This window comes from Zonotrichia albicollis, chromosome Z, assembly GCF_047830755.1.
Source record: "Zonotrichia albicollis isolate bZonAlb1 chromosome Z, bZonAlb1.hap1, whole genome shotgun sequence".
Taxonomy (NCBI): domain Eukaryota; kingdom Metazoa; phylum Chordata; class Aves; order Passeriformes; family Passerellidae; genus Zonotrichia; species Zonotrichia albicollis.
In genome coordinates, this window is record NC_133860.1 from 21,663 (window position 1) to 34,801 (window position 13,139).

At 37.4% G+C, this 13,139-nt stretch overlaps 1 protein-coding gene across 1 annotated transcript in view; it reads right to left on the minus strand.

The window, feature by feature from the left end:
- LOC102066228 (coiled-coil domain-containing protein 171-like) overlaps positions 1-11,874 on the minus strand; it is a gene marked incomplete at its 3' end in the record, with an annotated part of 31,148 nt that extends 19,274 nt beyond the window's left edge. The window contains exons 1-4 of the mRNA XM_074533026.1: positions 11,751-11,874; positions 5,546-5,683; positions 4,141-4,315; positions 1,765-1,946 (exon numbers count right to left, since the gene is read on the minus strand). The remainder of the gene's footprint in view (positions 1-1,764; positions 1,947-4,140; positions 4,316-5,545; positions 5,684-11,750) is intronic.
- Positions 11,875-13,139: the final 1,265 nt, after the last annotated feature.

Here is a 13,139-nt window from a genome sequence, read left to right on the forward strand (position 1 = left end):
CTGGAAATATAATTAAAATCAGCAAACTAAAATTGTCATGCATATATGAAGCTTGTTAAACAAGTCAGTATGACCTGCAGGATTTCAGAGTTTTGAAGAATTTCTGAACTTTTTGGAGGCGGCATAACTGTTTAATTAATACTATCCCCGTAGCCACCTGAAAATATTTGCTCATGAAAGACACGGCTGGGGTCTTTTTGCTTTGTTTTGGTTAGTTGGTTTTCTACTGTGTGCAAACGACACAATCTCCCAAGTATTTTAAGGAAAAAACCGTTCAGGGATATGATCTCCTCTCTAACCACAAGGTGATGCTATTGCCCGTCCTATCGAATCCAACCTTCCTATTCCGGCCCAGGATATGCCCAACAGAGCTCATCACGAACCTGTCATAAAGCAGAGGACTACTTTTCCGGCGTGTTTCAGACACACATTTCAAATATTCTATGACTGCCGTGCCTACTTCAGCATTTTCACAACCAGAATTACAGTTTGTGCAGTTTTTCCAGCCAGGATTTGCCTATATGCTCAGAATCTCACTTCTCTGCATGTCTTAAGACCACATGAAATCTCCTTAGCTTTCATTTTATAACTCAGAATAACTAAAGGAGATATAAACCAGGCCTGTAAATACTCAACATAAAAGACGGCAACACATTCAAACACACAATTTATAAACACAGATATTTCTGATGTTTCTATGACAAGTTTAAATGAACTAAGCTTTCAAGCAACAATTAATGCAGCCAAGTCCAGATGTAGCATTTCTTTATTTCCCAGAATTTTATAACTATACATACATATATGTAGAGTGGTGGGCAGGGGAACAGCTACAAAAGCAAAGGAGAAACATTTTTACTGCTGAAGGCAGGTTAGGGTTTGGCACCTAGCAGTGAATCACATTTTCCTTTCAGAGAGTTTTGAAAGTTCTGGAAGACTTCTGAATTCAGCAATGTCAAGATTCTGAAACCCTACATCTCACACTGACCTGTTTAATGAGCTACATGTATTCATGGCAATCTTAGTCTACTCATGTTAATTACATTTCAATTTTGTAGCTTTAATACACTAACCAACAAAGCCCCTACAACCACTGGCAGAGAACACTGCCAGGGAACTGACAGAGAACACAATGTCCCGAGCCATATGCTGCTTCTTTTGTCCTTTTTTCAAGGACAAATATCGCTTGACAGAGCATAGCATACTTTTTCAGCTTTGGTCTTTTGATGCAGCACTAAACTCTCTGAAGGTAGCTTCTATAAAACACTGTACACAACAGAATGCAATACTCTTCCAGAGCCTCCTCAAACTAATTCAACCACTTACTGTTAGCCAGAACTCAGAGCTTACCCTGCTCCACCTGGCAACTAAAAAAGAAAACCTATCTTGTTCACAGCCTATATCCTGCCCTACCTGTGTAAGAATCAGCTTTGAATGAAAACTGACTTGTGTTTCTGCTTGTCTTGAGAAGAACCTTAGGTCCTGTCCACAAGCCCCTCTGTTTTCACTACCACTGTATACTGATAACGTGGGTTAGGTGTTTACCATGACAAACAGCCACAACACATTCCATCAAAGCCCCAAATCAGCATTACACACTAAGTGTAACTTCATAAAGCTGTAATCTTCAGAAGTATTCTGCAGTATTTAGCTATTTGGATTTTGTTTTTCCCTTAAACCAGAAAAACCTCAACCCACCCCACACTTTGCACCACAAAACTTTCAGTCAACATCTAATGAAACTTTCCATCTATTAATACACCATACCTTACAAGCCCTTTCTCTTTCAGCTTTTTCTTTAATAAGGAATTCCATTCTACCGAGGTATTCTCTGAGGATGTTATCTCTATCCACTGCAAATCTTCGCTGTTCCTCTTGCCACTGCCACTGAGAACTTTGAATCATTTCCGCAGTCTCTGCTTCTTTCTGCTGGTATTTGTCATTGAGTGCTGTTGTTTACAAAAAAAAAAAAGGGGTGGGGGGGATAAGACAAATAGCACTGCAAATAAGCATGCTCAGAAAAAAAAGAGAAAAATGGTATAATGAATACAAATTCACAATACAAAATCTGTGTATTGTGATATCCTATTATACACTGGAGCATTAACACTTCCGTTTTCACTACAGAGAAACAATCACATTTTGTATTCCTGTAGCATCTTTCACATAAGGACACAGAAATGCTTTGGAAATTTTTACAAATTAAAGCTCTTCTCCCTTTGGAAAGGAATAAAAATTCAACTTTTTCATGTGAGGCCTCTACAACATGGGAAACTTAATTGCGTTTTTCTGCAACACTTAGCTAGCTTATTTCCAAATGTCTATGTGAAACTTTAGTCTGTATCAATTAATTTCAAGCTCAGTTTAAGTAACAGCAAATACAGATACCTGCCACATGAAAAAGACTGTAGGAAAACCTAAGGCAGGTTGGGCTAATAAGCAAAGGCTTGGCTTTTCTGGGGAAATTTACTCCTGCTGAAGAGATTTGAATCTTCAGCCCAGAAACTGCCCCAAGATAGGCAAACACTGCCATCTATTTCTCTGTGAAAGCTTAAATGCCAAGGAAAAGTTCTTTTCCTATAAGCAGTTTTAGTAGGGACTTTGCTTCATTTCACAAACTGGCTTTTGGGTCAAAATATTTTGTATTAGCCCTTTACATTACTGAGTGTAACAAGCTATGTTGGTGTTTCTACAAAATGGTGTTTATTCACCATTTTCTAATAGATTTCAACTTCAAATTCATCCCATTCTTCTGAAATTTCTTCCTAGCTGGAGAAGGGTAAAACAACAAGAAGAGATGTGGTGGGAAAACACAGAGAATTAGTGGACACAATGATGGGGAAAACCTGTCACATGTTAGGAAGTCAAGCCTCAAGAACAACAGAAAAACAGTCTGGAGAAAATACTAAAGACAGGACACAAGTGAGGTGCTCTGTCCAAGAGTTAAGTTGGGATTGTATCAAAAGCACCCCATGAGGTGAACAAGGCTCCAAGAGGCCAGGAATAAAGAAGTGCTAAGTTAAAAAATTAAAAAGAAATGAGAAGCAACACCAGAACTAGTTTGTTCGACACTAGGCTTCTTTGACATTTGTCACAATAAAAAAAAATCAGAAAAAAAACCCCAACAAAAAACCAAATCAAACAAAAACCTCAACCAAACAAAAACAATTTGAGAAATTTAAACCAACCATAAGATTTGTATAATTTGTGTGTTCTCCAAATAAGTGAAAGTGCATATTTCTTGTTATCTTTTTAAAAAATCAGGCCATATAATGCACTGGCAAGTTTGAAAGTCTCCTTCCATTCTTGTAAGGTTACAAACTCCAGGAATGCTCCAGTCTTTTCACTGAACACCTAAGTTTCACAAGTACATCTCCTGTACCAAATTTAAAGAGTACTTTACTTACTTAGACAACAAAAAATGCATCTCCCCGGGTTTTAAGTGTGAGAAATATAACTCTGTTTGAGAAGGATTAAGAAAGTTTGAGCTTCTGAATGCAAAGCAAGTAGGGGAAAAAATGTGCAGGTAAAACCCTTCCTTTCTGCAGACTACTGTCATAAGACATGTTACTTGTATAAAAACAAAACCAAAGATGACAAAAAGAGATCAGGTATGAGCAATGAAAAGCTAGAAATATTTGAAAATATGAAAGAACAAAGCAGTACTATGAGAACTCCTGGTGGGGAGGGGAAGGGAAGGTTCGGGGAGGGGAGGTTCGGAGAGGAGACGAGAGGTTCGGAGAGGTTCGGAAAGGAAATAGTGTGAATTTTAAACAGGACTGCATTTTTTTCCCCCCTGAAATGTAAAAGGAAGAACTGCTGGACATAGTGATAAGCAAGATATGGAGAGGGACACCTAAATTACAATTCTGTACACACTGAAGGAAGGAATAACAGACGGTAAGGAGCCAGAGGGAAAAAAGGTACTGATAGCTTTAGCAGCTTATATTCAATTCACATGAGACATCAAGGGTTTTGTAAACTCTTATGAGCTTACAGAAACAGAGAAGTAAGACATGGGAAAATATGACACTTCCAAAAAATGCTGTAACCATAAAACCTTGTGCAATCTCTGCTTGTTTTAATGACTTGGGACTGATATAGCCTCTAGTCTACAATTTCTCTTTTTCCTTTGAAAATTACCTTGCAGTTCCAAAAGTTTGCTTTTTACATCAGATAGCTTGTCCTCTGCAGAATACAGCTGTATTTCAGACATCTTTCTAGCTAACGACATCTCACTCTGAAGATCTCGGCGAAGAACCTCTCCTTTCTCGAGTTCCGACCTTAAATTCATTACTTCTTTTTCACAGTGAGAGACCTAGAAAATAAAGATTTTGGAAATTGCATTCACAGCTGCCATCATATCCATCTGAATTTGAAATACAGTCTTGAAACTACACATTGTAAATACTTTTTTTTTAAATGCAAACTGATCCTGTTCCTCTATCATGTGCATGTACCTTGAATATACCCCTCTGTTTTTCCAAACATACTCTGCCTTAAGAAAATAAAAGTCATAATTATATTCCACAGGAAATTTTCTGGTAACTGTATTTAACAACTAGAAAAACATTGTGTTGGGATACTAGATTATCAGACACCTAGTAACTCATTACGCAAACACAAACTTCAGTTCAATGATGTTCAGCAGTCATCACAGCAGTTAACAGCAGAATTCTATTAAACACAACAAACAGAACAAAGAAAAGGCTTCAAAAAGAGCTCTTATCTGTGTAAGAAAGATAGTCTAGTCAGCGCTGCCAAAAACTGACCCAGGAAACCACCTTAAACACATTAAATGCAAGAAGGTGGAAAAGTAAAACATGCGTTTCTTCAGAACATCTACAAGGCAGCAGCATCCTTATTAACAGGAGCTCCATTCATAAGAAATAATTTAACCCCATTACAAAGATTTTCCCTTATGCTCTTGTGGCAAATTAGTACCTAAATGAAGTAGCAGTGAGAAAATACTTCATTAAAATTTCCTTTAGTTTGAATTTTTATTACTGCTATAAGTTAAAATTCTGCTCTTAGCAGTTGAGGGCAGCTGGTGTGGGTGCTCATTCATCTGTTTTCGACTAAATATCAGCAATAAACCAAGTTTGTTGAACCCTGTCCATTTATTTAGAGATTCCTGCTTCTTACACAGCGGCTTCCTCTTGTCATGCTCCCATTGTTCCATCAATGGTAAAGTGATTCTGTAAAATGTATCCCTGGAATTACTGGGGTTAAAACACTCAAAGAAACAAACCACATCTTATATTCAGAATTCCAAAGCTGGAGGTGCCAAGTATTCTTCTGTATGACTTTGCTGTTGTGTAGTGCTCAAGTTTCTTACATGCACCTTCAACTATCAGCAATGACACTAAAAATAGTATCAGTTCCTACGGACAGGCATGAGATGTCTGTACAATGCTACTTCTTTGTTATTTTCCAACTAGTGACTGTGATTTTAATTCACCTGATGAGAGGATTATTTCAAGTAAACAAATTACATGCATTCCAAGGGTAAAATGAAGCAAGCAAACAAACAAACAAACCTCCTTACCTCTTGATTGTGTTGATTGTTTAATTCCAAATTTTTTTCCTCAAGGTTATGGACTTTCAGTCTCAGATGTTCAACAGGATCCATTTCTGATTGATTTCTATTCTGAGGTAACTGTGAACTTATATATCATTACCAGAGCTGAAAAATGTGTTTTGAAAAAACATGAGCATTCCTTTAAGTTTTAGTGCTTCTTTACTTCAATTACACAAACACGGGTCCAGAGATTTAAACATTCACATAAGCAAAATTACTTTGTGCAGTTTTCATCTTACTATTGCTCTTTGAAGAAAGGATTGCATAGAATTCCTTATTTTGCAAGATATGAGAGATGTGGCAGCAGGAACTTAAAAGAGAGATTCCCTTTGGATTAACAAAGTTGATTTAAGCATAATACATTCGTTATTATTTTTCAGTATCTTTATTTTCAATAATGAACTTCTATCATTTTTGTTTATTAACTTCCAGGAGGCTTAAAAACATAATTCCAATCATGTAAGTTAAAACAACTGGCACGCTTTTTGTGTCCACAGGAAGTCTCATTTTTTAACATGAGTTACCATCTCCAAACCATCTCTGTCATGAAACAAACATAGAGATGTGGAAAAAAGCCTCTCTTTTACACACTTTGTCTTCAGAGATACATACATTCAAATGAAAATCATGTAAATAATCACAAACATAACACAAATTAAAGTTTAGTCCTCCAAACTACCCAGTTTTATCATAATTTCCTCTGCTATTTCAGTTAAAACAAAATCTACTTGGCAATTAGCAGAATCAGCCCTTGAGCACCACAAACAATAAAAAGAGTGAAAGTTAAGTTTCTACATATGAAGTGAAAAATTTATACATAGAATATACAAATTTATACATATATACACACACATAAATAGGCACATATATAATATGTATATAAATATGTATAATAAAATACATATTTATTAGCTAGTTAAATAATTTTCAGTGAATTATAGCTTCAAACTTCAAAACTTTTAAGCTATTTCAGTTCTTGAAAATCAATATTCCCATTATTTGATATATATTGGTTTTCACATTGTTTCAAGTATGTAAGACTGCAATAATTGCTTTCTCCACACAAAAGTGCAAGAGTTTATGAGCAATAAATGGGAAATACACCAATAAAAGAAATATTATTGAATTAACTACAAAATTGGTATCATATAATACAGAAACATAAATACTAAAATACCATACCTTCGTCTACATGAAGTATTTTTTACAGAAATGACACCATACTGGCATTTAATTAATAGATCTTTCTTAATAAAAAGTGACCACTTTACCTCTAGATTTGTGTAGGCACAAGTAACATTTTTCATGACCAAAAAGTTACCTGATGACATATGTTTTCTCAAATATTTTTTCTGACTGGCAAAACCAATACAAATGCCATCAACAAGCGGATTGGTAACTTAAATTTTTTTAAAGACCTTACTACTATTAAAGGATGAAATTTCAGGTTTTTATCTGCAGACTATAAATATTTTAAAACTGAATAATACTAAGTACAGTCCCATTTGAAAAGAAGACAGACTGCATCTGTGAGATCAAAACAGCTATAGGTCATCAGAAATTGTTCCACAAGGTGCCGTGTTCTTAAAATATTTTATGTGTTTAATAAATGTAGGAGGTAAGAATCATTAAAACCTTCATGCACTGCAAGAAAACCACAAGCTCATTATTGGTTTTCAGTACATACTACCAGAGCCATACCCAGAGCAAGCAACATGACTCAAAGTGCAAGAGATCAGCAATAATTAAAATCACTTTGTTTAATGCAATTCAGCTACTGCAACAAGAAGATCTGGAAATAAGTAGAACCTGAACAGCCAGAGCATCTATAAGCTGAATAAAATTTTCTTTGTGGACATTATGTAATAGGTTTGAGAGACCCTTTTTTCACCCCTTTCTGAGGAAAACACAGAAGAAATAAAGGCAAGTAATTTTACTCAGAGATGATGAATGAAGTGTCAATCTCAGCTGAAAATAGCTAAAAGCCAGATAGCACCAAGGGGGAAAAGCTAAACCCAAACGGAAAACCAGGGAAGACCTGGTCCGAGAAACAAGAGCCATGGAAAGGGTAACCATTTATTTGGTCTGCAGGCAGCAGGGGAGTAATTTGGCTTCTTTAAACTTGGTAAGATTTAGTATCATTTTCATGGAGACCACACAGAATGAAAGCAAGATAACAACTACTTTTTGTAAAAACATTTAAGGCTTTAATTAAATTACAGTGGTTTGTATGGCAGACAGAGATAAAGAAATCTGTTTCTTCCAGCTTTTCTATTAAATGTCCACCAACAAAAAAATCATAGTGGAAACACCTACACATTAAAACTTACTCAGAGGAGAAACTAACTGTACAATTAACTATTCTGCTTAACTGAATCGGGGGGGGGTGGGGGGAATAAAATAAACAAAACCATACCAAGCACAAATTATACAACAACATGAGCATTAGCAAATGAAGGATGCTATGAAAATGAAAAGTGTATTAGAGCACTAAAACAGAGAACATAATATTAAGTACTGGCAAAAAAAAGTATTAGACACCTTTTTGAAAGAGCATTTTATGCACAGCTTCTGAACTCACAAGGCATTGGTGGAAACTCAAACATATATATCAGAAAACCCTAAATTTTTGGCTGAGTATAGAACCAAAAAACACTAAACCAACCAAAAAAACCCAAAAAACTCCCAAAAACCCCAAAACCAACCAACAACCAACCAACCAACCAAAAAAAAAAAAAACCAGAAAAAAAACCCAAAACAAACAGACAAACAAAAAACCCCCCAAACAAACAAAAAATCCCAAAACAAACAAACAAAAAGACCCCCAAAAAACAAAACAAAAAACCCCAGCCATCCAGTGACAGAACTGCTGAATTATTACTATGTTAGCCACTTCATTTTGGTTGTCTACTTAAACATTTTCAAATAAAATAGAAACTAGCCTTTTTTGTTCTGAAACAAAACCAGCCTGTTTTGTTTTCAAATTACAATTTTTGTTTCTGTCAAAATTTTGTTTCTGTTACTTTTTTTAGTTGTCACAGCATGGCCAGCAAATGCAGTACTTTATGAAAGCTTCCTACCACCACTTGTAGGAGATTTTTCCATCCATTTTCATGTAACAGCTAGAAGTCCTACAACCATAAAGCTCTCAGAAGATTCAAAGACAAAACTATACAAACTCCCTGGAAAGTTTCAAAACATGCACAATTTGCAGTCTAACAAAATTCAGAGTATATTTTCTGCTTCCATTTTCTAGCTCATCAACCCTTGGTTTTGAACTGAAATATGTTTTCTACCAGCTACAGCCTTTATCTAAGACCATTTTTTGCAGGACTCTATGAGTCTTCAACAAAGCATATGAGAAGATGAAATAGCTTCTGAGTTCTGTGTTGCAGAAGGTATTTTGGAGCTCAAAACCTAAATTTTCAGTGTTCACTTCACAAGTCTGCTGGATACAGCCAACACTGACCACTGCAGAAAAGCAACTTTTCAGTAGCTTCAATTCCACAGCTGGCAGAAAATGCAGAATAGTTTTGCAACAGAGAGAAATGTTCCTTCACTTGGTAGCTAGCAGTATCATTTTGCTAAACTTCTGCACCTGAAGGAGCAGTCTGCAGTCTGATTTTCTAACCAAAGTATGTATTTGTGCAATTTTGTTGTTCCCATATAACTGGTAGTTTTGTACAGACTAAAGAGAGACAAATAGCTTATGCCGAAGATCAAACTCTTATCAACTTATAAAACACAGGGGTCATGGTAAGACTTACAACCAACCTCTAACACCTCAATTAATGTGGAACACCCTCCTGTGCCTCCTGGGCATTGCTCCTGCATGCTGGCAGAAACCACCTCTACCTCCTGATGACTCTATGACAGCTTGCACGTGTGACACCATATCTGGTTCTTCCTCAGCCTGAATTGCATCATTTCAGGCATCCAGAAAATAAATAACCCACAAAAGCAGGAATTAAACTGCTACACTTAAAAATCCAGAACTGGACCTCACCAATTAGCTTCCCTGGAAGTGATGCTGTCTGAAGAGGGGAAACTCATGGTAGTCAAACTGCAGTTTTTTAAGTCTTATAAACTGTGGAGAAACAAGAACACAGTTAACCATATATACTTTTACTTGATGAGCTTCAAAGATTAGTGTCCTATATCATAAAACCATTAAGGCCTCTAGCAGAGATGTGCTGTGCTTTATTTGTCAATCTAATATATTAATTTGTCAATCTAAAATATTAATTTGTTTAGTCACTCACTGTACCCTGTCATGTGAACAATTACCACAGCTGCAATTTGACACTGGCTTTAGAAAATGGAATTGTACTGCTAGTCCTCTAAGCCTGAACATTGTAAAGAAATATATATATATATATATAGTAGAATATCAACTGTCAGAGTTATCAGAACATCAATAAAAAATGTTATGTTTGTGTAGATTGAGATACATTCTCCTAAGCAGATTGCAAAATCAGTTCCAAGGGAGATTCTGCAAAACACTTCTAAGAGATATAAATGAAGGTACTATGATTTTTTAAGTAGATCAAATATACAAGGTTGCCAGTCTAATAGAACACTTGCTATTTTAAAGGCTGCTAAGTCTTTCACAAATTGCACAAAATATTTGCATTAAGAAGTAGCCCTGAGAACTAAGAAATTAGTTTTATACAACACCATTCTTTGCAACTTACACCAAAATCTCATAATGAACAGCAAATAAATATAAAATTTTAAAAAAATTTGTGGTTTCATAAGAGAATTAAAATGTTTTCCATCATATCCATATCACTTTGAAATTTTAAAATTCTGTAAATTACTCTGAAGTCATATAGAGGAAAAGAAAAAAACTAAATCTTGTGATAAATAGGTATGATTCGTGCTGATAAAAATTGAAACAGTAATCAATATTGATACAGTAATTAATATTTGAGAATAATAAAACAGTTAATAGTTAAAAGTTGTAATGCCAAAGAAGAGAAGGAAAGGAGGGGCTCCACCCACCCCCCCCTTCCCAGCAGATGTTCTCAAGGACCACAAGAAAGAAGCTGAAGATACAGTTGCTAGTTGCTAAAAATGACCAAGAACCTGGTTGGGTCCCAGAAAATGCTAATTATAAAGGACTTATTGCTTTGATATGTAGATGCAGTGATACGTTAGTCTTGGCTTACATTGTACTGGCTTGGTGCGCATGTGTAACCCAAAGGTGAATTAAAGGACAACGAAGAAGACTCCAGGGCCTTCATCGGTGACAACCCCCAAAGACTTGTGCGACCACCAAACCGAGTGGTGGTGCATGCATGGTAAAGGTGGTAATGAGGGCGGAGACAGAAAAGTGACGGACCGAAAATGGGAGGAGATGGTATTGACACATGGCATATAAGGGGTGATTTTCACTTGGCAAGCTTGTACGTCAAGTGGCAAGGGTCATTGAACCCTGCATTCTGTACCCCGCGGTATCTCTTGCTTATGCGGTATTATTCGAACCAAATTATCCCTTATTTATATATTTTCTAAACTATTCAATTAAAATTGTTGCTACCTTAAATATTGTTTGGGTTTTTTTTGATGGGATAATTGGGCAAACAGAACAATCTGAAGACTGTCACCTGGGAATGCTGAAGATTTTGAATATGCAATATTCCTCTGTCAAAAGGCGCATCAATAGCTAACTAGCACATAGGGTGATAAATGCAAAAACCATGCTATGGACCGGCTTGTGGGAGCACCATAATTAAACAAAACAGCAGAAGAAGTTTTTCCTTGGGGAATTATGTTTGATGTATCTTTAAAAACTTGTGTCAGCTTCTTCTTGCAAACTTCTGAATATATGCTGAATACTTCAGAATAGGCCACTGACTTAGATGTGAGGAAGAAAATCTCCTCAATGAGTGGCGAGACCCTGGCACTGGGTGCACAGAGAAGCTGCGGCTGCCCCATCCCTGAAGTGTCCAAAATCGGACTGGACAGGGCTTGGAGCAACCTGGGATAGTGAAAGCGTCCTTACCCATGGCAGAGAGGGGAACAAGACGACATTTGAAGGTCCCAGGAGGTTTGAGGGTGATGGAGACCACTCAAGAATAAGCTAAACCGTGATCTTAAGGGGCAGTAACTTAAAACAGGCAAAGCCAGGAGCAAGTAACAAATCCGCGGTGAAGCTGCAGAAACTCACCCGACAGTCTGCAGCGGGCTTCTGGAGCTGTCCCAATGCAGCTCGACCTCTAGAATGACGAGCTGGTACAGCCGGAGGGCAGCGGCTCCCGGCACCGCAGGAACGCCAGAGCTGGGACGGCATTTCCGCGGTTGCCGGGCTGCGCGCGGTGACGTCACAGCTCCGAACGCGGCGCGGGCTCCGCCGCGCTCTTGCCGCCCTCTGCCGCCTCCCAGCCGCGATAAAGGCTGAAGGGCTCCCGACGGTAAAATACAACTGCAGGAAATTAAAAGGACCGACTGACACGAAAGCCAGACTGAGATGTGCGTGTCCTCAGGGCAGCGCCCAGGTCAGAGAGAGGAACAAACAGCCAGAAAGTTTTGAATGTCTGTGGACAGAATTCAAATCAGAGGGCTCTCTGGACCACAGGAGCACATCTCCCTCGATGAGGAGGGAGCCATGGTTAGGGAAAAGTTCTTGTGAAACCTCTCAAGCCGAGAGATTTCGAGCCCCAGGTGTGAGCATATGTGTCAAACAACAACTGAATAAAACCTACCCTACAGTATTCTGGAAAAGCGCTTTCTCCTTCTCCAAGCACTGCTGTACTTTCTGTACCTCCATTTTTTAAAGTTTCTGTTACATTCTCTCTGCACACTTAGTGTGAAGATGATTTAGCTCTTTGTTGGCACCAGCCACAATATCCTGAGCTTCTTTCAGCTTTTGTCTTAGAGCACACATCCTCAGGATACCCAGGATATATCATTCAAGACTGAAGGTTTTAATCGCAAGAGATAAAAACTCCACAACATGCCACTGTCTGGGATAGGTGTCAACACTTCATTTCTTGTTTGTGATGTGATCTCTGTAAATGGCTTTCAGCCATGGTTCTGCAAATTCTGTTCATGTAGTTATTTTAAATATGTGCCAAATGAAACAAGGGGGGATGGAGAATGTGTCATGTGTTGTTTCATTTTTTCATAATTATTTCCAAGAGACTTTAGTGTACAAGACTGTGATTTTAAAACAAATAAAATAATAAAGTAGAGAGTAAGACAACAAGCTAACTCCATAGACAAGTCAAGGTCAAGAAAAGTGAGATTTAAATTTGAATTTCTGAAATAAAGATTGAATTATAAAATGCAGATGTTTTCACAGTTGTCTTCTCTTTCCCTTTGTGAAGAGAGGTTGTCAAGTCCAGTCTATGGCCATGGTCTCTGTGTGTCGTTTTTTAGAGTTTCATGTAAGACTTTGCTTTTATTTGCTTCTTCACAGGAGTGCAAGTCTAGTTTTTTGTTTGACTCCTGTAACTGTTCCTCCTGTTCATTCAAAAGTGATTGCACATGATGCTTCCAGTGTAATGCACTGCTTAATTCTCTGACACTCTCAAACCTCTCACAAGCATGATGAACT